Here is a 23,158-nt window from a genome sequence, read left to right as displayed (position 1 = left end):
TCTCTGCGAATTCCATGCTCTGAACAGTACCTATCAAACTCTTTGCTGCAATATTCACCTCCATTGTCTGATCTAAGACACTTCATTTTCTTTCCTGTCTCAATCTCAACCAAAGCTTTCCATTTATTGAAAGTATCAAATACATCAGATTTATTCTTAATACAATAAATCCAAGTTTTTCTAGTTGCATCATCAATAAAAGTAACATAATAACAAGAGCCACCGAGAGATGATACCTGAGCAGGTCCCCATACGTCTGTATGCACAAGCTCTATTTTTTCGTTCTTCTTTTCTTTCCCAACTCTGAGAAATCTGACTCTCTTCTGTTTTCCATAAATGCAGTTCTCACATAAATCCAAATCAACATTCTTCAAACTTGGCAACAAATTCCTTGAGTGAAGAATCTTCATCCCTTTTTCACTCATGTGTCCGAGCCTATGATGCCATAATGCTGCATCTGCTCCTCTGGAAGTTAAAGCATTAGCAAAGTTAGAAATACCATTGCATAAATACAATGTACCAACCTTTTCACCTTTTGCTATTACCAGGGCTCCTTTAGTGACCTTCCAAGCTTTATCTGTGAAAGTTGTCACACAACCTTCACTGCCTAACTGCCCTATTGAAATCAGATTTTTCTTTAGATTTGGAACATGCCTTACCTCCTTTAGTAGCCATTGGTTTCCATTCTGCTATTTTACAAGAACCTTACCCATTCCAACGATTTTACAGGGTTTATCATCACCTAGACGAACTTGTCCAAAATCTCCTTGAACATAGTCATGAAAGTATTTCTTATCAGGTGTGGCATGGAATGAAGCCCCTGAATCTACCACCCAGGAATCAGTAATATTTTCGAAAGAAAGAATCAAAGCATCTTGTAACACCTCACCTGTCACATTCGCTTCATGATTGTTTTCTTGCCCTTCCGAGATCTACAGTCTTTCTTTAGGTGTCCTTTCTTTCCACATTTCCAGCACACTATCCCCGATCTGGACTTGGATCTGCCTTTCCTTGATTTACTGCGATATCCTGAGCTCTTTCCTCTTTCCCTTTTTCTTCCTCTAGACTCTGCACTCAAAGCATTTCCCGATGTCTCACCAGAGCTTTTCCGTCGCATTTCCTCGCTAAGGATAGCACCGAAAACATCATCAAACTTTAAAGTACTAGATCCAGAAAGAGAGTTACTGATGACCATTACCAAACCATTCCAGCTTTCTGGTAACGAGCATAAGAATAACAGAGCTCTAATTTCATCATCAAAGTTTACCCCTACAGAACTTAACTGACTTGTAACTGTATTAAAATCATTTAAATGGTCTGCAACAGATCCACCTTCCGACATCTTCATATTAAATAAGCGTTTCATAAGAAATACCTTGTTCGAGGCCGAGGGTTTTTCATATAGTTTCGACAACGCCTCCATCAAACCTGCTGTCGTGGTTTCCTTCGAAATGTTGAAAGCAACTGACGCAGCAAGGCACAACCGTATTGTTCCGAGTGCCTTTCTATCGAGAAGGTTCCATTCTTCGTCTTTCATACCCGTCGGCATCTTTGTTTTTCCGCCCAATGGTAGGTATAGATCTTTCTGATACAGATAATCTTCCATTTGCATCTTCCACAGTGAGAAGTTTTGGCCGTTAAATTTATCGACCCTAAACTTACCATCTTCTGCCATTGCTCCCACTCGAACCAGGAACCCTTCTTTCCTGCGAGTTTATCAGCCAAATAGACCTTCGGCTCTGATACTAGTTGTTAGAAAATTATATATTACGGAGCAATGGAACACATAAAATATTGCAGAAATATAAACACAGAAAACGCACAAAACAAGAGAGACACAGATATACATGGTTCACCCAGTTTGGGCTACGTCCACCCCAAACAGCCAGTCCTTCCTGTCTATTATCCAGCAAAATGAAGAGATACAACCTACAACAAAACCACTGTAATATCCTCTGTTTTCTCTCACAGTCTCACCTCTATGTTTCTCGCTCACCAAATACACATCTATATCACACCCTCAAATACAATTCCCTCATATAAAGAGAGGGGTTGCCTTCTAGGGCAAAAAACCCTAAACTAAACATAAGTTCTACCGTTAGATCATCCGCCTAATGAACGGCCCAGATTGACTAGAAATTACTATACTTTTACAAGGCAATTTTACAGCTGTTTTTAGCTTCGGGGGCGCTGCCCCCGAAGAAGCACGTTTCTGTTGGGTGTGGAGCCTGATTATCTTCTATAGTACCGGCATATTGGACCCCAGTTCAAAATGGGGGGCAACGCCGCCCGTAAAATAATCGCTGCCGCCCCCCCTGGACCCCCCACGGCAGCGATTATTTTACGGGCGGCGTTGCCGCCCCATTTTTAACTGGGGTCCAATATGCCGGTACTATAGAAGATAATCAGGCTCCACACCCAACAGAAACGTGCTTCTTCGTCAGAAGTGTCGAGTAATAGGTCAATCATGAGTTTGAGAGATGAAATTTTGCATTTTATCGGTAAGATTGCTTCCAAACCATACACCAACTAAAAGGGTGTGAATCCAGTTGCATTTCTCACCTAGGTTCGATATGCCCACAAGGAAGAGTACATGATTATGTGCTAGTTTCACATATGAACCCCTATCATTCTCTGCAACATCCGCTTCAGGACTTTGTTGATGGCCTCAATTTGTCCATTTTCTTGCGGGTAATAAGGGGTAGAACTATCATGTGACAGTCCTAACTTAGAAGTCAACTCATCCATCATGTGATTTCGAAAATGCGACCCATGATCTATAACTATGGCTTGTGGTACACCAAACCAGGTAACCACATGGTTAAAAAATAAAAGAGCAGCCATTTTGCCATTGTTGTTCAATGTTGGCATCGCCTCCGCCCATTTGCTAAAATAGTCAACGATGACTATAATATACCCATGCCCCACGGCCGAGGCGGGGTTACATGTCATGAAGTCAATGCCCCATTTGCCAAATGGTCCAACAAAAATGACTCGGTGCAATGGTGAAGGTTGTAATCTGGTTTTTCGATCATATATCTAGCATGCGTAACAACTTCTGACAGCAATAATAAAATCTTTGAATATAGTTGGCCAGAAGTAAACGACATATATAATTCTCTATGCAGTTGCATATCTAGATAAGTGTCCACCACAGGCACATGAATGGAAATCATTTAGTGCTTTCTCAGCTTCCTCATGCATGAGGAACCTCCATAAAATCGTATTAATACCACGATGGTAAAGAGTGTCTCCAATGATCAGATAATCTTTGGCTTGGTATTGAATACATCATTGTTGCGAGTGAGAGGTATCAGGGTAGAAGGTTTGGGTCTGGATATAGATCAGTATATCTCTATATCACGTGTCAGATGACGATATCAAAAACAGAGAAATTGATGGTTCAGATGTTGAATCAATGGAGGTCAAGGGAAGGTCGCAAAGTAACTCTGCGAAAACTAGAGATTTCTTTGATTTGTACTTGATGAATTCCAGATCAAACTCCTCCAAAATGAATATCCATTTTGAGTATTTCCCTCCCAACAATTGATGTGACAAAATGTATGTCATAGGGTTGCAATCTGAAATGACAGTTGTTTTCCGGAGTAGGATGTAATGGCGCAATATTTGAACATCTTGCACAGATGCCAAAGCTAGTTTCTCTACATAAGAGTACTTACTTTCTGTATCATTGAGATTGCCGCTAAAATAATAAATCGTATGTTCAATCCCATTTTCCTCTTGGACTAAAAACATGCCAATGGTTGTATCTGCAGTGGCGAGATACAGGTAATAGTCGTTTTGATAAATTGAATTTTGGAGAATACATTAATGAAGCTCTAATCAAGGTATCTTTAAGAGCATTAAAGGAATCTTGCGCAACCTGATCCTAATGGAAGTGTATCTCCTTTTTCAAAAGACGTGTAAAACCTTTAGCCATCTCAGCATAATTCGGAATGAACCTCCTCAAAATGTTAGCCTTCCATTGGAGTCTCTATAACTGTAAAAGATTTGAAGGTGGAGGAAAATCAAGAATTGCCTGAACCTTTAATGGATCGAGTAGAATCCATTCTCTAGACACTACAAATCCAAGCAATTAACTAGAACCAACACAAAACACACATTTGTGTGGATTGAGTCGTATCTTGTAGTGTCGGCAACGTAAAAATATTTCTCTCAAATGTTGTGGGTGATTAGTCTTCTTTCGTGAATGAGTAGGTAAATCGTCAAGGTAAGGTTGAACAATGTGCTTGATGTCATGGAAGGCATAGTTCATTGCCCTCTGAAATGTGGCCCCTGCATTCTTCAAACTGAATAGGAGTTTCCTATGTGTGAATGTGCCCCATGGACAAATAAAAGTTGTTTTAGATTGGTCCTATGGGCGGATATTGATTTGGTTATAGCCAAAAAAACCATCCATAAATGAGAATATTTCACATCTGGCACATTCTTTGATAATGTGATTGATAAAAGGAGTAGGATAATTGTCCTTTGGACATGCCTGATTTACCTCCCTATAATCGATGCACACTCAAATTGTCCCTTGTTTCTTCATGACAGGAACAATGTTGGAAACCCAGTCAGTAAGAGGTACAAGGTAAATGAAACCAACACGCAAAGGTTTTTCAACTTCTACTTTAATTGCACTGACTTTCTTTGGATGAACAGGTCGAGGCTGTTGTCGTACTGGCTTGACATCAGGGTACGTTTTAATTTCGTGTTCAACAATACTAGAGTGAATGTCTAGCATCTCCTCGTAAGGCCATGCAAATATATCTCTAAATTCACGAAAGAGAGTACGGTAACTATCGAGTTCTGATGGAGAACAAGATTTTCCGACATGAATATTCTCTACAACATTATGCTTGGTTGAAATATTAATAGAAATCGTTTCTTCAATATTTGACAGGTTTTTCTCAGATTCTACTGTGTCTATGAAAACTGAATTTGAAAGGAAATCAACAATTGAAGGGTGGTTTAGTTAATTTGAATAATCTTCAATGTCATCTAGAAGATGGGAATGATGATGATAATATTCCCAAGCTTCTTCTCCTATCATCATTGATTAGACAATTCCTTCATCCCTAGAATGTATATGTGAGAAAGGATTTGAAGAAGTACCATATTCTAACGAATGGTCTACCCATACAATTGGTGAATGTGGATTTGGGTTTGCCACACTAGCCTAAAAAATTGATTGCTATGTTAGCTCAATGGGGCTTAGCGGCATATCCTCAGTATAACTGTCAACTTTAGAATTGTTTGTAATCCTCCCTAAATTAGATGAGCTGGAGGAAATCATGTTGCAAGTCTCTACTCTTGCCACTTTCGCCAAATCAGATGGTGACGGTAGTGTAAAATTACACATTAGGGAAGGATCTTTAAAGAGACATACTCCAACACTTTGAAGTGACATAGGGGGTCTGTGTACCAACAGAATTCTTCCTGTAGTCTGTGAACTATTGGAAAAGAAGGAAAGCTGATCGATAACTATGATTCCACCCTTATGAGGGAATTCTATAGTACGAAAGTATGTGGAAATCACAGTTTCCATATCATATACCCATGGCCTTCCTAGTAAAATGTTGTAATTGAGGGGTCTGTCAAATACTTCAACTTCAACGGTAATTGTTTTGTCCCCTAGTTCGATTTGCAGGTTACTCAAAATCCCATAAGGAGTTTATGTTCATCCGTCAAAAGATTCTAACGTAGTTGGTGATCGTGACAACAGCGGTGAACCAAATGTTTTCCAGCATCTCATTGACCTAATGCAAGTAGATGCCCCCTCATCAACAATAGTTCAGTGAACATTCTTATTGAGAGCTTTAACTTGTATTAGGAAAGCTAACTGTGTCGGTAACTATGGTGTATATCCCGTATGGTTAAAAACCACAAGATTGGAATCTGTAGGGTCTATTCCACCAATTGCTGACAATAAAGCTTGCTTCTGGAAGGGACAATTTTGTAACACCTCGAGTGTCGACATAGCAGAAGGTGCTTGAGCAAGACCTTCCACTATGTTATAGTTCTGAGATGCTCGATCTCGAGGGTTAAATGTAGATTTATACACAGCTCCCTTTGGTGGTTTTATTGTCAATTTTGGTGCAATAGGTGGTGTAATATTTTCAGATGAAGTCAAAGTCGAAGGATTAGGCTGATCAATGGCCTAGTTATTCAACAATGATGGTGGATTTCTGTAATATTTATTTCTTGTTGACACCAAAACTTCGTTTTGTGGCTTTTTGATGGATAACATGAGTACTTGGGATGTGGAAGCATGATCTGTCGCAACCAAATGTGTCTTCGAGTTTGGAAATGGATCAGTCAACACTGCGGATGTGTTAGAAGTATTTAGAAGTTTAGAGACTTCTGAGTGGTGTGGACAATCTCTTGTAAAATGCTTGTCATTACAGATTAGACATGGATAACGAGGTTTCCTTGCTGAAGTAGAGGAATCAGGTGATTTCTCTTGAGGGGAATTATCTTGCTTCTTCTTGTTTTTCCCCTTCTTATTGCCTCTTGGTTGCTTTTGATTTTTGCCTTTGTGAGGTGACATGGCATTAATTTTGGAAGCAAGAGTGTTTTCTGATGAATTTGTAGTTTGATTGGTAATGGAAAGAGTTTTACCAGATGTTCTTCCTGCCATTTGTGTGCTTGAAGAACCGATCACACCATCGCCGCCATGAGAGTCCTTACTCGATTGTGGAGGAGGAGGAACAGTGAAAGCTAGTCGGGGTACATTGGGAATTTTGTTGTAGAGCATGCTGGATTGTGTGTAAATCAAATCCAAGTATTGGGCACAAGCAATTACTTGCTTTTCTGTGACAACTCCACCTTTTGCCACATTGTCGATGATTGACGGCAACAAGGATTTTATGAACCACTCAGCCAAAAGCTGATCGGGAACATATGTCTTAACCATTCGACGACGACGCCGCCACTCATGAATATGATCTGATATGTGGGTAGCATTAGTCTATTTAAAGTTGGTTAGGAGTTTCGTTCCAGTCTCGTATCTGATAGGTAACTGGAAGTGGGTCAGAAATGTAGTGACTAAAGTCATAAAGTTGTCGAAAGAAGCTCTTGGTAACTCAATTTACCATTTATCAGCCGGACCAGTAAGCATTCTTTGGAGAAGACCGAGTCTAATTGAATCATCATTTAAGGAGTTTGATGAACACCACAAATGAAAGGTCATGACATGATTTGATGGGTCTTCTCCGGGATTTCCATTGAATTTCAGAATGTCAGAAGGTAACTTATATAGATTCACCGACCACCAAGGTGCATATAAGATTGCATCATTAGTAAGCCAATTTAAATCTGGTAATTCTAAAGTTGCTACAAATGGAAACTGTCGATTTAGGTTAGGTTGAGCATACCCAGGATATGATGGAATTGCCTAAGCAATAGGTCTTTGCATATCAACATAGGGCATCTACATTTGGTAACCTTGATAAGGTTTTTGTTGAACAAATCTGGCATAAGGTGGTTGTTGATAACTAGATTGAATTTGTGGTTGTCCATAACTTTCAAAGCCTTGTTTACGAGGACCTTCGTAAGCTTGATATTTTCCAAACCGAGGTTGAGCTTGTTGGGCAAGTCCAAATTGGGGTTGGAATTGCTGGAATTGAGGTTGTTGAAATTGGGGATGGCATAGTTGTTGAATCAAGTGTTGTTGTTGTTGGTACAACTATTTTTGATTTAACGGTTGTTGTTGCCCAACAATGAAAGGTTGGTGAGGTTGTGAATAGACTATACGAGTGTAAGCATGAGTCAGTCCAAATAAGGGTATAGTAACCTAAGGTTGTTGCACCCTAGACACAAGTGGTTGTTGTACAACAACCTGAGAAACTTGAACTTCGATATTATATTTTTGGATTCAACTATGTTAAGTAAGTCATTCATCTATGACCATTTCCATGAGAGGTAGTTGTAACTGACTAATTTCTCATGATTTTTGAATAGTCCACTTAGCACTGATTGCATCGGGTGATGCTCACAAGGGTGAAGAAGTGGGATTGAAACTAGTGAAATAAATCACATAGTGTCAATCATCAGTTCCGGGGCTTGCACCTGGTAACCAGGACTTCCCACGAGGTCACCCATCCCATATTTTCTCTGGCTGAAGCGTGCCTAACTATGGAGTTTTCCCCACAATCAAGCCCACTTAGCTTGTTACCCCATTTTCAAAACCTTAGCAAGTATTGTGCCTCATGAACCATTCAAGTAGAGTTCCCTTCACTCTTTTGAATTAAGTATTGGGGGTTTTCGCAGTGCATTATATTAGATATCATTTTTTGGGATTCAACTGTGTTAAGTAAGTCATTCATATATGAAAATTTCCATGAGAGCTAGTCGTAACTCACTAATTTCTCATGATTTTTGAATAGTCAACTTAGCACTCTTGACCCAAAACTTGTGGTTGCGAGGTAGAAGAAACATTTTGTACCGGTTGAGATACAATAGTTTTAACTTGTGACTATGGTACAATGGTAACAATAGGTGTAGTAGGAATAGCTGACACAGTTTACATTGGTTTTGTTGGATACACAAGCCTTGGTTGAACTAGCATTGTTGGTTTCCATTGACAAACTCAAATTCCAAGTTAGCCTGAATACTGCGGGATACTACAATATGACGGTCCTCCATAGGGAGGATAAGGTGAATAAGAATATTTCTCTCCATATGGTGGGAATCCAGTATTTAATGGATACATAGGTCTTCATTGACTAGATTGCCCAGTTTGATATTGATATGCAGGATCACACTGGTAAGTTCCCGTTAAAGAAGAGCGAGGTAGAATTTTTGTTGAGGACATGGGTGATGACCATGGTGTAGAAGCAACCCTTGAGTGGGTTCCAGATAAAGATTGGTAAACAACCAAGATAGACGATTCACCATATAGGTGTGACTCAGGTGTGGTAGAAAACATCGAAGAGGTTGCAATAGAATACTGTGCTGTAGCTGCATCAGATGATACAGTCTAGGATGTTGATAGTTGTTCAGCCATAGTTAACTAAACCGAAAGTTGTCCTAAAGAATCGACGGGTACTTGAAAATAAGCAGGATCCAACGGAGCAATAAAATGAGGAGTATGAGGGTAAATATAAAGCTCAGTTCCAAAGTGGAATGGAGTTCCAGGTGTAGAATCTTCTTCCAATTCTTCCTCGACAACAATTAAACCAAGTGGAAGAACTTCACCGTCTAATCCGTAAAAGATTTCTGGTGTTTATAAAGTGGAAGTTTCAATAGTTACTGATGTATGAAGGTTAACCGGTTGATCATCTTCCAGTAAAGTAACAACTTTTGGACATTCAAATTCGAAGTCCAGATGTTCGAGTAAAAGAACAAAAATTTCAAAAAGAGGTTCCTGAACAACTTTAGGTTCAGATGTAACTTCTGTTTGAACTGTGATAGGTTCTGGATTAACTTCTATTTGAACTGATTCAAATTCAGAAGTAATTTCTTGTTGAGAAACTTCAAGTTGAGGATCAACCTATTGTTGAACAACTTCGATTACTATTTCACTAGGATCAGTACTAATGTCCTCAGGTAATTGTGAAAATTATTCTTTAAAAACGGATGTACCAAAAATGGTTGGAGTAACTGGAGTCTTAGTAATTAGCGAAATAGATGTTTTAGGTAATTCAGATGAAGAACTAGGAGTTCTTGATGTATTTGACTCAGTTAAGTGAGACCGCTTCGACCAAATAGGTGTAGCTTTGGGAGGTAAAGGCGGTTTACTTGCTGTTCTCCACGAATGACGAGGTAAGGGTTGATGTTCCTGCATGATTGCTGATTAATTTTATTATCAAAAAAGAAATAAAAAGAATGGTAAGCTAGGAAAAATATTTACCAAGCAACTGTGAACTATGGAATACCTCCTAATGAACCAAGAAGTATGAGAAGGGAATCTCCCCGAATGCTATGTTCGGTGTATCACCATGTACAAGGCGGCCGACTCAGTTACCTAAGGGTGGATAGCAACCTAGTGTTATCCTCCCATATATACCCAAAGGTACGTGGAGGCCCAGTCTGTATAAGCATTGTCTAATGCAAAACCGCACAGTGAGAGCATTCCCATATACTTTACATACTGTAACACCGCCCTATATACCTGAAGGTACGTGGACGAGCTACGATATACTCGCATACGTGGAATGTGGTATCACACTCGGGATGTATTATAGACAAGTTAGTGACAACTGCATTGTTTTATGACGTCGGAACACATCTCTAGCCTAGAACCACTAAATGTTTTCGTTAATGACAATGCTCCATTAGGTAAATTGATGTTAATTTTATGTTGATCTTGCTTATGAATTTTCCTTTCAAGTTCACCACGTGATGTATTCTTAAATTCCTAGGAATGCAACTATCATGATAAGCATTCTTTCCATTCAATTTAACAATGAAAATCCTAGCTACTTAGGGACAGAGCAATCATATTTCTTTCAATCAAAGAGCAAAGAGCACAATCTAATGCAATTTCTCTACACTATTCCTATGAGCACACACAAGCTTTTTCAATGAAACATGCATGTATTCTTTTCGATTTCCTTAATTTGAATATGAACAAAACAAAATATGCACATACAATCAATCTTTCATAAGAACGAAGACATCTATGACAGTTTTGTTTCAAAGGAAAAGAAGACTTTACGACACTTTCTTTCAAATGAAGATTAATCAACTATATTTTAACTTTGACTATAGACAGATAATGACAAAGAAAATATTAAAGAAACATTAATCAATCAAATCAATGTAGGGATAGAAAAGTAGGGATCAATCAACAAACAAATAAACAGAGAAAAGTTGGCAAAAAACACTTTCCAAAGGTGGGAAACTGACCCTAGGAGGATAAACGCGGCACTGAATGGGAGATAGTGTGCTTCAGAGCACTGTCCCTAATCCAAGGGTGGTCTGCAATGCACTGTGTCCCTCTGAAGCCTGCACTGGTGATAGTGAGCCATTTCAAGAGGCAATTTGAGACAATTTTGACCAAATTTTCAATGCAAAGAGCTGAATTAGAATCTATGAACACAAGTAAGGTCTGCAAGGATATCCTAGGAGGTGTATAAGCTACTAGGAAAGAGGATATTCCCTAGTGGAGTCGCCAATTTGTTTTGGAGAATTTTGTATCTACAGATAAATACTAATTCCCTAGATAAGTAGCCATATCTAGAATAACAATTTAAAGTGTTTTAGTCATTTCCTATAAGCAATAGATAAGATGAGAAGATGAGAAGACCTACTTGTAGTTCTGCTTTCCTCTCATCTCCCATGTATCTATCCTGTCGCTCCTTCCCATACTTAATACGTTGGAGAAGTACCTGTAAACACAACAAAAAAAAAAGAATCCATCAAAGCAAAAGATCTATTGAATATAAGTGAATGGAATCAGACACATTTCACACATATAAGCAGTATAAAACAATACAAACAAATGGGAGTAAGGTTCAAACACTTTATTGAATAGAAGAAGGAATTACAACCATTTGTGTCTGACTCAAAGCCATTCCTCCAGTTTGGATCCCATCGACATCACATTAAAAGCATGACAAACTTGTAGCATTATAATAATTCCTTCAAAGCCAAATCTCATAGCAACATTATCTCCTTACAATTCAATATAATCCAGCCCCTGTTCACTTAGATGAGTGGTCAATTTATAGGAAGATGAAGGAGGTTTTGTCATAAATGGTGGCATTGAATGGCCTTCCGTACTTAGAAGTAGTTCCATGGAGGAAGGGATGAGAGGATAGGATGCATCTTAACTCATTCCTCATCCATTTTTGAGCTCATAGGAGTTGATAAGTGAGGGAACCTTCTAGATGACTCCAAAATATAAGAATATTCCCCAAACCCTATGTGAATTTCACTCAAACTTGCCCAACACAAGTGAAAGGAAGCCTAAGTTCTCTGCAAAGCACCCTCGCATGGACTTAACTACTATGCAACACACCCTTACATGGGCCTACCAGCACTAGTCCCTCTAGAGGCTTTTTTTGGATGTCTTCAAGTAATGAAACTGTCTAGGAAGGAGGCATTCAAAGGGGTGACTTTGTTTAGGTCATGTAGCAACTAAAATTAGGGTTTGCTGAGCCCTAAAACACTGATCTAGATGATGGGATTGATGTGCCCAAATGGATCTGTAGCAACCCTGCCATGGATTCAATATGCATGGTGCCTCTGTGGGAGGACTTATATTCTGCCACATCAGGGGAATTCTAGTAAAGGGCAGCCACCAGGCAATAAACCACGACTGTTGCTCGGTATCCTCATACCTAAAGAATTTATTGTATTGTGTGAGTTATCAATGAATGTGTGTTTTAATCCACAACAATAAACCCTATAGTTGGTTTTCACTCTCAATTCATAATTCGCAACATAATATTGAGTCTGGCAGCTTCTAATTAACCTATGAGAAAAAACCAATGAAAAATACATGATTTGATATGTGCAAATGGGGGACATATTAAAATTGGATTTGAATGTGTGTGGCTAGTAGCACATCCAAAGATCCTACCAGAGAAGAATCTTATAGAATTGAAATAAAATGGCAAGATAAATAGACACAAAAAAACATTTATTTTAAATGGCTACCACAATAGAATTATTGAAGAAACTGTATGAAACCAAGATGACTATTTTATTTTAGAGTTCATTTAGATATGATAGAATGATTTTGACATGCAAATGGTAAATAAGAGTTATTCCAATTGTTCTTTTGAAGGATATTCAGAAAACTCTAATTGATTGAAACTGCAAAAGCACCAAGTATTTGATTAAATGAAAATAACTTAAAAGAGTTTTACAACTGCAAAATAGATGAACATTAGTAGCAAAATCATGGCAACCTGTTAGGGCTTGAGAAAGGCCCCAAGGATCAAAACATTTGTTGGCCAAACAATTAGCAAATACTACTTGGGTTTTAGGTGGAATTTGCAATTCTACAAGAATATTCTAGGGATTACAAGAAACCAAGAATATTTTAGGGATTACAAGAAAATAGGAAATGGAATATTCTAGGGATTACAAGAAACTATGAAGTAGCAAGTTCAGCTCATTTAACAACAACATGGAATAATAATAACGAGTTTAAGCAAGTCAAATTAATGTTAAGGGTGTCATTTCGATTACTATAGTCTTAGTCATCTCTACTGCAATCACTAACAAAGGCCGGTAAGAAGAATAACAAAGTTGTCTCCGCGAAAAGGACTAAAAGGGCTGTTAACCGACTATCCCATTAACTGAACACAAACTGTGAATTACCCAATCTGGGTAATCTGACATTGTCCAAGCTTCCTCAACATGAATTGTGAGTTACCCAATCTGGGTAATCTTACATTGTGAAAGCTTGCAGAAGGATTCATTTTGAAGTCGTGTTCCAAGTTAAACCATAATTTTTATGCCCTGTGTTCCAAGTTAAACCATAATTTTTATACCCTATACATTTTATACATGACTACAACCTATTATGAATATAGAATAGCCAATAAATTAATATGAAATAAAATTCACAGCAATGTGAACCCATGAACCATTCCTAGAATTTTGTAGTTAATATCTGATGGCCTGGGTGTAGGCGATATGGATAACCTCTCACATCTGGCAAAAATTTCCTCTATATTAGGGTTGATTTCTCTCTTTGGTTCTATCGGCGTATCAGTCATTTAAATGACAGCTTCATGGATTTCCTCCGATCGCCACAACCCTTGTTAATTGACAAACAAGGCTTTGTTCCTATCGGAACTGTAATTCTAAACAGTTAACCAAAACACTATCAGCGGGATTTTAGTGATGAATACAATATACTATCGATGTTTAACGCCCTTCCTCCTTCCTTTTCCCGACGCAAAAATCGGCAATCACTATCAGCAGCCTCGAAATCACCAATATCTGGTTCCTCCTGCCTCCAGGTTTGCGATGTGATCGCTCTCGCGGACCTGATGCCTCTTTCCGCCCTTCTTTATAATGTTTCGGCTCCGGAACGTCGGGGTTTCACAATATAGTCGGCAATCGCTATCGACGGCCTCTCCAAGTTTGCGATGCGATCGTTTCCAGGGACCCGACGCCTCCTTCCACCCTTCTTTATAATGTTTCAACTCCGGAATGTCGGAGTTTCGCACTTCGGCGGTTCCAAAGGCTCTCTACTCCACTTGCATTTCTCCGATGCGATATTGGTTCGGACCCGATATGGGCATGAACCAATCTAATAAGGTTTCACGTCTGGGACAATGTTCCGCTTAAGGAAATATCATGGATCCTCTGTGTAAACAGAGTTGTCCACAGAACTTTGTAAAATAACTTAGGAAGCCTCCATGCGCCGAAATGAAAAGAAAACTATCCTAAAGGCTTCAATCAAGCATCATGCTGGAAAATAAGGTGAATTCATCAATTTTCAACTCATAGTAAAACAAGTTAGCCAATACGTTCATACAAATTTTCAATTAGCAGAAGGCCATTAATTCAGATAAACAGAGAGAAAAGTTTTCAAGGAATAATGCTTCTGGGCACCGCCTCTGTGAGAGTCTTGTCGCATCTTATTTATAAATAATTGATAAAGCCTTCTCAGACCTTATCCTTTACAAAAGCATGCTTTACATAGAATGATTTAAAGCGTAAATCTTTATTATAGCTTATCCATGTGTAATATAATTAGCATGATTTTTTCTCAATTCTATCCTATCTTGAACTAAAAAAACATGGAAATTGCTGGCTAAAGGACCCCACTCCCTTACCTGCAAATTTTTTGGATTTATGGAATATGTTTGAAGACTTTTTCCCTCTAAGTCACATGCTCCTGCATCAGACTCCTGAGGACAAAATTCTTCATGGGCTTCTGTCCATGAGTTCATCTACAGAACTGCCCAGTTTTTGTAGGATGTCTTCTATAACCCAAGTAGCTTCAGTGGTCGGTTGTCCTTTCCATTTCACCAAATACTGGAAGTACTCTCATCCCCTTGTCTTCTTAAACACCTTCTTGTCCATAATTCTTTCTGGCTGCAAATTGTTTACTGTGGGTAATTGTTTTACCCAATCAATCTCTTGGGTCTCTTGATCTTGTGATGTATCATCTGTAGTTCCACTCTCATACTTGTACAAGTCTGCAACATTAAAAATGAGTGATATTCCAACATTAGGGGGTAATTCAATCTCATGAGCATTTGCAGAGAATTTCCTCAATACTTTGCACAGTCCAATTTTCTTGAATTTCAATTTATTATACTCCCTCTTTGGAAATCTCTCCTTTCTAAGATGTGCTAAAACTAAATCTCCAACTTCAAAGTTCACCTCTCTTCTTCTCATGTCTGCTCTAGTTTTGTATTTGATGTTGCTATCCTGGAGCTGTTGTTTCACTTGTTCATGTATTGCCTGCATTTCTGAAGCAAAGTCTTCACCCTACGCGCTTCTCATCTCTTCTTTTCCCAAATTTCTTAATTCATATATTCCTCTTGGATGCATTCCATAAACAATATGGAATGGACTCTGTCTTGTGCTCCTGTTAGGTGAGTCATTATATGCATACTCAACTTGTGCTAACACTTGATCTCATTTCTTTGGATGTTTTGTAGTAAGGCTCCTCAAATGATTGCCTAAACTTCTGTTCACAACTTTAGTTTGTCCATTAGTTTGTGGATGATAGGTAGAACTGAAACTTAATTTAGTTCCCAGCTTCTTCCATAGTGTCCTCTAGAAATGTCCAACAAATTTGGAATCCTTGTCTGAGACAATACTTTTGGGCAACCCATGCAATCTTACAATCTCCTTAGAAAACAAATTAGCAATGTGAGAAGCATCACTAGTTTTGTAACATGGAATAAAGTTTGCCATTTTTGAAAATCTGTCCACTACAACAAAGATTGAATCATTGCCTCTTTGAGTCTTTGGTAATGCCAACACAAAATCCATACTTACTATATCCCAAGGCCTATCTGGAATTGGTAATGGGATATACAAACCTGTGTTTTGGCTCCTTCCCTTTGCATATTGGCAGACTTTGCAAGTCCTCACATACTTCTCCACATCAGATTTCATTTTCGGCCAGAAATAATCTGTCTAGTTGTTCAAAAGTCTTCTCTACACCAAAATGTCCTACAAGTTCTCCACTATGTTTCTCTTTGATTAAATTCTCTCTCATTGAACAGCTTGGTATGCACAGCTGATTTTTCTTAAATAACAGTCCATCTTGTAAGAAGTAATCCAACCATTTTCTCCTATCCACCAAAACAGGATTTTTACAAGCCTCAAATGCCTCTTTAAAATCTGAATCGGTCTCATATAATTCCTTAAGAAAATCAAAACCTAGCACTTGGATTTGACTCTCTTGAAGCAATACATTTCTCCTACTTAAGGCATCTACAACTTTGTTTGTGTGCCCATGTTACAGGGAAAAGTGTCTATGCAGAACTGCTAATCCCACTAAGGCTGGTAGCTACCTTAGAAACAAACAAAGTAAAACTACTTTTGCTTTCCTTTATGAAAGATAGATGAGAGAAGAATAAAGGAGACCAACCTCTGTCTTGCGCTTGGTTCCTTGCTCGATTCCTCTCTCTTCAGATAGTCTTTTTCCACTTGCTTTCTTGTATACCCAGCTTCACAGAGTACCTGTAGAATCAAAGCAGCATAACAATATACAAGAACATGGATCTATTATCATAAATAATCTAGGATCAGATGTAAATTGACCATACAAATGCATAAAACATAAATCACACAAGAGTATGGAGGAAAACTTGAATAGATTTATTGATAACCAAGAAAGAGCCAAGAGAGTTACAACCCGTTGTTCTGACCCAGCATCATCCTCTCAACAAGTAAGCCCTTCTTCACCTCATGAAAATCTTAGATCACCTAACACTATGATGTTGCCTCAAGAAACCAACAGCAATTCCTTACAAGATGCAAAATTCTAGCCTCTGGATCTCTGGGATGAGGGATCCATATATAGATGCCTGCAAGGGAGATGATTGAGCTTGTGATTTGATTATGTCTTCCCTCTGATAGTTCTTGCTTCCACTTGGAGATTGATGATCTCTTACTCATCCCTGGTCGAATGCATAAAGGCAAGTGTCACAAGAGAAGTTTCTGGAAGATTCCATGCTTCTCCACCTCGCGGATTGACACTGCCATTTGTCTCTTCTCGCCCATCGCACCCCATAGAAGGGCTTTTTGAAATGCAACGCACCCACTATGTGTATTTAGGTGAGATGCAACGCACTTTGCCTATGGAGTAGGTGAAATGCTCCAGTTTTGACCAGTTCTGAGTAGTTTTTCATGGAGAACTTCTGGGAGAAGCTGTAATCAGTTGACCTTGTTCTTTTAGGGGTTGGAACAACACTTTTAGGGACTTAGGAGCCCTTGGTTTATGGACATTTTATGCTTGGGGTTACAGTGCCCAAAAATGTCTATAACAGCCCAGTTATATGCTTCAAAACAAAATGGAAACCTTGAAGATATTCTACCCATTTAGCATGTTTCTGGCTGAGCTTTGGCTGTCGCATTATAAACTGTAATGCATGGTTATCTGAATAAGAATAAATTCTTTTGATATTAAATAATGCCTCCATTTCTTTAATGACTGCACAACTGCGTAGAACTCCTTATCATAAGAAGAATACTTCTTTTTTGAATAATTTAGATTTTCACTAAAATAAGCTATTGGTCTATCTTCTTGGCTTAAAACTCCTCCAATTGCTTCTCCACTGGCATCAAACTTTACTTGAAAAGGTTTGTTAAAATCAGGCAAAACCAAAATAGGCTTTTCAGTAATTTTCTTCTTTAACAGCTGAAAATTTTTCTCCGCTTCAGCAGTCCATTTAAATGGTTGTTTGTCCTTATTTATGGTCTCAATAATAGGTGCATTAATCTTACTAAAATTCTTAATGAATTTTCTATAAAAACTAGCAAGACCATGAAAACTCCTTACCTCAAAAACACTCTTGGGTGAAGGCCACTCCATAATTGCCTTGATATTCTCTGGGTCCATCTTCAGCGCTTCAGCAGAAATAACAAATCCCAAGTATACTAGCTCTTCTTTCATGAATGAACACTTCTTCAGATTCAACAATAATTTTTCTTGTTGCAGCCTTTGTAAGAAATAATTTAAATGCCTCACGTGCTCCTCCTTGGACCTGCTATAGACTAATATATCATCCAGATATACTATTACAAACTTACCAATGAACACTTTAAGAACTTCATTCATGAGTGTCATGAATGTACTTGGTGCATTTGACAACCGAAAAGGCATTACTCTCCACTCATACAGTCCCTCATTTTTCTTAAAAGTGGTTTTCCACTCATCCCCTTCTCTTATCCTTATCTGATGATACCCACTTTTAAGATCTAGTTTTGAAAAATATTTTGCTCCACTCAAGCAATCCATTAAATCTTCAATTCTAGGTAATGGAAATCTGTACCTAATTGTGATATTATTGATGGCTCTTGAATCTATACACATTCTCTAGCCTCCATCATTCTTTGGGCTCAACACTGTTGGTACTGTGCAAGGACTTAAGCTCTCTCTGATCAGCCCCTTGTCAAGCAATTCTTATACATGTTTCCTAACTTCTTCATTTTCTGTAGGAGTCATTCTATAAGTTGCTTTTTTAGGAAAAATTGCTCCAGGAATCAAATCTAGATGATGACTGATTCTCCTAATGGGTGGTAATTCATTAGGAAAATCATCAACAATAATATCACAATATTTGTCCAACATTTCTTGGATTTCAATGGGTAAATCAGAAACTTTAGTAGAGGTCATTATTACCTTGGGCTTGCAAACTACAGCCAAATTTACCTCATTTTCTTCAATCTACTTCAAGTATTTCTTTCCTCCAAGTAACAGAGTTTTTGGATCAGTCTTCTCTCCTGGTGAATCTTCTTCTTGTAGAGGTAGCAACGTATGATTGACACCATCCTTTCCAAGCTTGTAGGTGTTTATTTTCCCATCATGCATGGCTCCTTTGTCATATTGCCAAGGTCTTCCAAGCAATATGTGACACACATCCATGGGCATCACATCACAATTTTTTTTATCTTTATACTTGCCCACCTGAAATTCCACTTCACATTGTTCATTTACTAACAGTTGATGTCCCTTTTGCAACCATGACACCGTGTAAGGTGTTGGATGCTTCATTGTCTTCAGCTTCAATTTCTCCACTACTTCTGTAGAGACCAAATTATCAGTGCTGCCACTATCAATGATCATTTGGCAACATTTCCCTTGAACTTTACACACTGTCCTGAATAAATTCTTCCTTTGTGATGGTTCAGCCACCTCCTTTGCCGGCTTAAGTAGAACTTTACTAACTACCAAAGGTTCTCCTCTTTCTAGTATATTTTCTTCTTCTGCTACTACTGCCGCTGGTGCTTCTCCCTCAACTGGAGAAACAATTGCATTCCTATGATTTGTTTCTACGTTCTCTCGGCACTCAAAAGCTCTGTGTCCCAGCTTGTTACATTTGTAACATCTTATTTCTCTGCCTCTTCCTCTGCCTCCTCTTCCTCTAGAAAAACTCCCCCTGCCTCTTGCATCACCTCTTGTGGGTGCATGATGGGTTGAGCTGCTACTAGCTCCATCTTTAGGTGTTGTAGATCTTCCTCTACCACCTCGACTTCCCCTTCCTCAGAAAGTACCTCTCCCTCTGGCACACTGCTTCCTCATGAGTTTTTCTTCAGCTTTCAGTGCTATCTGATAAGCTTCCTCTACTGTTTTAGGAGACAGTAGACTTATCTCATCTTGAATGTCCATCTTGAGGCCATTCATATATCTAGCCACCTTCTCATTTGTATCATGGGCTTCTCCAACTCTTATGCTTACTTTATAGAACTCCTTTGTGTACTCTTTTACTGTCAAAGATCTCTGTCTAATATTTTGCATTTGTCTAAACAAAGTTTGCGGATAATTACTTGGCAAAAACTTACCTCTTAGCTTTGCTACTATCCTGCTCCAATTCTTGACTCGTTGCTTACCAAGTCTCTTCCTTTCTGCCTGCACACCATCCCACCAAATCGCTGCATGGCCTTTTAACTTGGTGACAACAAACTTCACTTTCTTCTCATCTTCCGTTTCTTCATAATCAAAGAATTTCTCCATGCCATTAATCCAGTCTATCAATTCTTTTGGATTCAGTCCTCCTTGGTATACTGATACCTCGGTCTTTGGCCTGGCTGTGGATCTCAACACTGACTGAAAGAACCTCATCTCAGGAGTAATTTCTACAGCTTCCTCCTCTGTAGCTTCAATCCCAGGTTCACTAACATCTCCATCATCTATGTTTCTATTTGAAGTTAATGCATACAATCTAGCTTGCATCTGTTGCATAGCTTCCATTACTTCAGCATTAGCAATAGGCCGTCCTCTTCCACCATGTCCTCATCCTCTTCCAAATCTAAAAGCCATAGTAACTTTCCTTCTCCTGCTTCTGAGATTCAATCCAATGCCCGTTGGCTGCTCTGATACCACTAATGATGGCCTGGGTGCAAGTGATATGGATAACCTCTCAAATTTAGCAGCAATTTCCTCTATATTAGGGTCGATTTCTCTCTCTGGTTCTATCGGCGTATCAGTAATTTAACTAATAACTTCATGGATTTCCTCCGATCACCACAACCCTTGTTAATTGACAAATAGGGCTTTGTTCCTATCGGAACTGTAATTCTAAACAGTGAACCAAAACACTATCGGTGGGCTTTTAGTGAGGAATACAAAATACTATCGACATTTAACGCCCTTCCTCCTTCCTTTTCTCGATGCAAAGATTGGCAATCTCTATCGATGGCCTCCAAAGCACCAATATTTGGTTCCTCCCGCCTCTAGGTTTGCGATGCGATCGCTCTCGCGGACCCGATGCCTCTTTCGGCCATTCTTTATAATGTTTCAGCTCCGAAACGTCAGGGTTTCACAATATAGTCGGCAATCACTATCGACAGCATCTCCAAGTTTGTGATGCGATTGTTCCCACGGACCCGACGCCTTTTTCCGCCCTTCTTTATAACGTTTCGGCTCCGGACGTCGGAGTTTCACACTTCGGCAGTTCCAAAGGCTCTCTACTCCACTTTCATTTCTTCGATGCGATATTGGTTCGGATCCGATACGGGCATGAACCAATCTAATAAGGTTTCGCGTCTGGGATAATGTTCCACTTAAGGAAATATCATGGATCCTCTGTGTAAACAGAGTTGTCCACAGAACTTTGTAAAATAACTTAGGAAGCGTGCATGCACCGAAATGAAAAGAAAACGATCCTAAAGGCTTCAATCAAGCATCATGCTGGAAAATAAGGCCAATTCATCGATTTTCAACTCATAGTAAAACAAGTTAGCCGATACGTGCATACAAATTTTCAATTAGCAGAAGGCCATTAATTCAGATAAACAGAGAGAAACGTTTTCAAGGAATAATGCTTCCGGGCACCACCTCTATGAGAGTCTCGTTGCCTCTTATTTATAAATAATTGATAAAGCCTTCTCGGACCTTATACTTTACAAAAGCATGCTTTACATAGAATGATTTAAAGCGTAAAGATTTATTATAGATTATCCATCTGTAATATAATTAGCATGTTTTATTCTCAATTCTATCCTATATTGAACTAAAAAAACATGGAAATTGCTGGCTAAAGGACCCCACTCCCTTGCGTGTAGATTTTTTAGATTTTTGGAATAGGTTTGAAGACTTTTTCCCTAGAAGATGTCATGATAAAGCATACGAGATGTGGATAGAAGGAGGTCATCCTTCACATAGATTCTTGTTTAGACTCCCCCATAACATACTCAGAAAAAATAATAGTCAGTTGGGATGTTTCAACACTAACTCTATCCATAACTTGATCCTCAAGAACATCACATGTAAGATTCAGAACAAATGAACACAACACAATGAAATCTGAAGGATGAAAGAGACCGAAGGACAAACGATAATGATATAAGACGACGAGAAGACCATCGAAGTTGTAGTCCAAATCTATGCAGAAATCCTGATTAGGTGGGGTAGGAGGGGATGGTGGTAGATCACCAGGCAGATCTACCCATTCCTTTACTGCAGGAAGGAAGTTCGCCAGAGACGTATCTGGCCGTTTATTTGGTCCCACCTCCAAGCAACCTAGTCGTTTTCTTCGACTGGAACCTACTAGGAAGACCCCGTCTACCATCTAATGTACCATTCTGAATCATAGTAAAAGCTTACAGAATGGTCACGGTCGGTACCATCATAGATGAACGGGCTTCTGTGAGTATCCTTTCCTCATCTGCTTGGAAAGCGCTTGGTTCACCATTGCTTCTGCCTGAGATGTGAAATCTGACAGGCTTCGACAAAGGAACCAATCAACCGTTAGGGATCCTTCCAAATTTGCCTATAACTTTGAGAAGGAAAAATTTCTACCTGAACGTAATGGTAGTCCAAGGACCTTTAGATTACAATGTACTCCTTGGGCATGACTACATTTATAGCATGGGAGCCATTGTCTCCTCACTCTTTCGAGTGATGTTTTTTATGCATGAAGGCAGAGTGGTCCAACTCGTAGACCAGCTTTCATTTCCTGGCTCACACATAGCTAATAGTCAAATGCCATCCCTAACTGGTCTTTTTGCGCAAGGAATGTCTCATCAATCTCCAGTCTGTCCACCTGATGAACGCGAGTGATTCGGTGATTGTGACTGAAACCCAGGGGGCATGTGCCCTGGTCTGCTTCGGCAGGAAAACTTTAGGTATAGGGTAGGTTTCTGTGGAGGATATATGACTAGTGTGACACACCCGTCCATTTAGGAAGATGGGATTAGACTGGAATAAGATACCTCCATCAGAAGGTATGCCTTTCTCGACAGAGCAAGTATTTTGTCTGCAAATTGAAGGGTAACCTGGAAACTGTACTTCGCTATACCTGGAGGCATGCAAAACCTTTTGTACGCAAGTGAAAAGCAACCATCGTAACTCTAACCCCATAGTTTTGCTAACTTCAACTGCTTAAGTTAGGTTATTGGTCTGATCAACCATTCACCTTTGCAGGGGCCAAATGGCACCGGAAAAGTAAAGGAAGAGTTTTTCTACCTAACCCCAGTAGTTAATTTACCCCTAGGACAGTAGCTGGTCATTCCTAGCTTGCATGCAAAAGGCTCCGGAGCAAAGTTTCAAATGGGGCAA

At 39.1% G+C, this 23,158-nt stretch overlaps 1 long non-coding RNA gene across 2 annotated transcripts in view; it reads right to left on the bottom strand.

Moving 5' to 3' along the window:
* LOC149212207 (uncharacterized) overlaps positions 1 to 23,158 on the bottom strand; it is a 335,338-nt gene that overhangs the window by 273,231 nt on the left and 38,949 nt on the right. For both annotated transcript variants that reach the window (XR_016250220.1, XR_016250219.1), the window contains exon 2: positions 11,262 to 11,339. This is a non-coding gene — a long non-coding RNA (uncharacterized LOC149212207). The remainder of the gene's footprint in view (positions 1 to 11,261; positions 11,340 to 23,158) is intronic.

Source organism: Pinus tabuliformis, chromosome 1_1 (assembly GCF_031772625.1).
Source record: "Pinus tabuliformis cultivar Carrire ecotype Pingquan chromosome 1_1, CPIR1, whole genome shotgun sequence".
Classification (NCBI taxonomy): Eukaryota; Viridiplantae; Streptophyta; class Pinopsida; order Pinales; family Pinaceae; genus Pinus; species Pinus tabuliformis.
Note: the sequence above shows the minus strand (reverse complement) of the source record. Positions and strands in the feature narration are given on the sequence as shown.